General features: G+C 32.4%; 1 protein-coding gene across 1 annotated transcript in view; it reads left to right on the top strand.

Annotated features, from left to right (window-relative positions):
- Positions 1-4,226, top strand: part of LOC105115829 (fanconi anemia group F protein (FANCF)) — a 16,263-nt gene extending 12,037 nt beyond the window's left edge. The window contains exons 10-11 of the transcript XR_840397.1: positions 1,567-1,622; positions 4,199-4,226. The gene's annotated coding sequence lies outside the window, so the exon portion shown is untranslated. The remainder of the gene's footprint in view (positions 1-1,566; positions 1,623-4,198) is intronic.
- Positions 4,227-4,598: the final 372 nt, after the last annotated feature.

Raw genomic sequence — 4,598 nt, 5'->3', positions numbered from 1 at the left:
TGCACTGACATCTCTTTTCGGAGTTTAGCCATCTCTTTGTCCTTTCAATTTCAATTCTTAAATTCATCAATCACTCCTTTCATTTATGTGATAGGCCTGCATTAAAAATAGATATTTACCATAAATTATAGGTATCTTATATTATTAGATACATTATTATAAAACATATTTTAGTTAAGGAGTTATTGATACTTCAAGTGCAAAATGATGATATAAAACCATGATAAAAATGCATTTTTAAGTACTAATCAACCAGCCGACCAATTTTACACCCTCTCTAGCCATGGTTTTAGCCACTTTTGATACTCTTCAACTCTCATTTCCTCTCTAGGGTTCAAGAGGGATGCATACAACTATGTTGGGGGTCCTCTCTTTGGGAAAGAGGGAGGGGGTTTGCTACATAGCTGGCTAGTTTTGGGGAAGAGCAAGGGTCGCCCTTTCTCTCTTCTTACATTTATACCCCTCTTCAAATGAGGTAGGGTGTTTAGAGTTAGTTTAAATGTGTTGTCCCTACTTTGGTTTCTCTAAAATCAGTTCCCCCCCCTCTTAACAACTTAAGGTAGGCCGCTTTTCTCCCTTAAACTCTTACATAGCATGAGTTAGCCTTTTACTTAGATTTCTATTGGATATTACAGCCATGATTGACACATGAATTTATCAGCACACACAACCATTGACTCAGAAATCATCAATGAAAACTAAGTCACTACTGATTCAGAAATCGGTAACGAAAGTAGTATTGCTACCAATTTAGAAATCGATAGTGACGATGGGGTCGTTTCTCACTTTGTATTTTTTTTTTGTTTATAGCTTTCATTAATGATTTCTAAGTCAACAATAGATTGTGTTCCTAAAAATTCCATGTGTAAGCCACGAAATTAGTTTTTGTTGATGATCTCTAAGTCAGCAGTGACTTAGTTTTCGTTGACGATTTCAAAGTCAATAGTAGATTGTGTTCGCTGATGACTCCATGCATCAACCATAGAATTAGTTTTTGTTAATAACTTTTAGGTCGGCAGCGACTTAGTTTTCACTGACGATTTCTAAGTTAATAATAGATTGTGTTCGCTGAAGATTCTATGTGTTAGTTGTGAAATTTGTTTTCGTTGACAATTTTTGGGTCGATAACGACCTAGTTTTCACTAACGATTTGTGTCACCAGCGATCTAGTTTTTGTTGATGATTTTTGTGTCACGACGACCTAGTTTTTTGTTGTTGATTTATGTGTCACCAACGACATAGTTTTTGCTAATGATTTTCTATGACAACAACAACTTTAGTTTCTTTTACAAATTTCATGTCAGAAATAATTTAATTCTAGTGATAATTTTGTCATCAGTTTGACCTAACTCACTACAAAACCCAAGAATTAGACACTAGGATGTCCATGGATAACCCAAGTTTAAAATTAAGAAAAGTGTCTTGATATAATGACCTTCATTTTATGATTATATGATGTGTGGAGCACTTGAACGTGAACATGTGTGTTCATGGGATATGTATGGTATTGGATTTATGTGATTATTAAATACGAATATGCTAATTAGTGATCATTTTATGTGTTAGGTGGTATGACTAGGATTGGACTTCCGATTAGACAAGGACAGTACATGGGGGAACATGTAAGTGGTCTTCACCCTCTTCTTAAATAATATCAAATCTCTGAAAAGATGTCGTATAAAAGAATTATTCTATCTTGTTGTGACTACTAAATTGTTCATGGAATGTTTGATTGAGTATTGTGATTAGCTTTGGTTAATGACATCAAAATTGAATGATCGGGTTTGGATATTGTTATTAGTTTTCGCTAATAGCATTTAAGAGGGATGATCGAGTTTGGATATTGTGATTAGCTTTGATTAATAACATCTGAGATGGATGAACAAATTTGGATATTGTAATTAGCTTTGGCATCCAAGAGAGATGATCGAGTTTGGATATTGTAATTAGCTTCGACTTATGGCATCCGAATTGGATGGTCGGGTTCAAGTAATGCGATAGACCATGGTTAATGGTGTCCATAAATGATGATCAATGTAAAGCAAAGTAATTTAACCACAATCAATGTACTGACTCTAGTACCTATAACTCCTATAATAGTAGTAGTAGTAGTAGTAGTAGTAGTAGTAGTAGTAGTAGTAGTAGTAGTAGTAGTAGTAGTAGTAGTAGTAGTAGTAGTAGTAGTAGTAGTAGTAGTAGTAGTAGTAGTAGTAGTAGTAGTAGTAGTAGTAGTAGTAGTAGTAGTAGTAGTAGTAGTAGTAGTAGTAGTAGTAGTAGTAATAATAATAATAATAAAGAAAGAGAAGAAGAAGAAGATGATGAGAACTTTGAGATGGAATATTAATGTAACGATTAAACAATGATAATAACAAATGTCAAGGTTAGAGGTTCCACTAATGGTATATCAAACAAGTATAGTATAAACTCTTATTATTGAATTGGAAACCACACACAAAGGAGGTTCCAATCAGATTATATATTGTTAACATGATTACATTAGTCATCTTATTCAATTAATGCTAATACTTGTAAATCTCGTCAAGCATTCATGATTATAACTTATGTTAACAACAAATCAAGTTCCTTTCATAGCTCAGGTGTCGGTTATACCATACATTATGGGCTATGAAAGTGCCAAGCATTTGTTGTACCAAGTGTTATACAACATAAATCAAGATTAGTCATTTAACAAGCAAAGTATTAAAGAGTGAACAAGATAGCAAATATAAAACATGTTAGTATCAAACATTAAAGTCCATATTAAGTTTACATTATACTTATTCTTACACCATTAGTGTAACCTTTTCACCTTGACATAATTAACTTAGCTAGACATAATGAAAGAAAGCAAAATAGATAAACAAAATAAGAACATAAAAGTTAACTAAGTAAAGGAAAGGAAATGAAAGGCATAAACTTAATATTAATGAAAACAAAGCATAAAAAATACAAAGAGAGAAAGGAAGAGCATGATCTTGATCTGAACACCAAGATGCCTAAATGCATGGCAAATGCCTCCTTTTATAGGCCAAAAATGGGAACTATTGATTTGATGACTAATTGATAAGTGGGTGACCAACTTTTGACTTGGTGACAATCCTTATCTTCTCTTGTCTGCCCAAAACGTCATTGATAACGTCAAAACTGGAGCCAGTTGCAAACATGAAAGTTGTAGGCAATTGTCTCAGCTTTCTTGTGTAAAAATTTCAGCTCATTTGGACTTCTAGAACTCCAGATATGGCCAAAATACCGAACAGTGCTCGGGCTGGAAGACAGATTCGGGCTTCTTTGTTGTTGCTACAATTTGGACTTGATAATGGCCTTTTTAGATCTTGGGCTCCATATGAAAGTTGTAGGCCTATGTCTTACCTTTCCATCCATATAAATTGGACCTAAATCTGAGATATATAGCTCCAGATATGACCCATTTACCGAACAGTGTTCCGGTTTGGATTGCACCGACATCTCTTTTCTAAGTTTGGCCATCTCTTTATCCTTGCAATTTATGTTCTTCAAGTCATCAATCAATCCTTTTATTTATGTGATAGGCCTGCATTAAAAATAGACATTTACCACAAATTAAAGGTATCTTATATTATTAGATATATTATTATAAAACATGCTTTGGTTAAGGAGTTATTGATACTTTAAGTGCAAAATGATGATATAAAACCATGATAAAAATGTATTTTTAAGTACTAATCATTATTAGTTTTCGCTAATAGCATTTAAGAGGGATGATCGAGTTTGGATATTGTGATTAGCTTTGATTAATAACATCTGTGATGGATGAACAGATTTGGATATTGTAATTAGCTTTGGCATCCAAGAGAGATGATCGAGTTTGGATATTGTAATTAGCTTCGACTTATGGCATCCGAATTGGATGGTCGGGTTCAAGTAATGCGATAGACCATGGTTAATGGTGTCCATAAATGATGATCAGTGTAAAGCAAAGTAATTTAACCACAATCAATGTACTGACTCTAGTACCTATAACTCCTATAAAGAGGTTGGGATGTACGAGTAAGGATAATACAATTGATGAATAATAAGGCTTGTATTATGCATGTAAGGGGTAAAGGAAGGAACTTACTCATTTAGGTTATTGACGGAAAGTAGTGATAATATTCTTTTAAATATTTATTATCATGTTTAAATTATTTATAATTCTTGTATCCATTTTGTGTTCTAACAGGGACGTCATACAATTAAGGTGTATAGGAATCTAATCTCACGGGTCTATATATTTTGTTATAAATTATATATCTGTATGTTAAGATGTTATGTATTTTGTTTGAACAAATGTATTAGCTGTGAAATTGTCGTTGAACATTTTTGTAAAGACTTGTAATGATAACTATATCAAAACATGAATGTAAACTTATGAATATGTAAATATAATGATATAGTGCTCTGATTAGTATTTAAAAGTGCATTTTTATCAAGATTTTATATCATCATTTTGCACTTGAAGTATTAATAACTTTTTAACTAAAACATGTTTTATAATAACATATCTAATAATATAAGATATTTTTAATTTGTGGTAAATGTTTATTTTAAATGCAAGTCTCTCATATAAATGAAAGGATTGA

The sequence above is a fragment of the Populus euphratica genome, unplaced genomic scaffold (assembly GCF_000495115.2).
Source record: "Populus euphratica unplaced genomic scaffold, PopEup_1.0 scaffold781.1, whole genome shotgun sequence".
NCBI lineage: Eukaryota > Viridiplantae > Streptophyta > Magnoliopsida > Malpighiales > Salicaceae > Populus > Populus euphratica.
The sequence above is the reverse complement of the archived record's forward strand: the minus strand, read 5'-3'. Positions and strand labels throughout refer to the sequence as shown.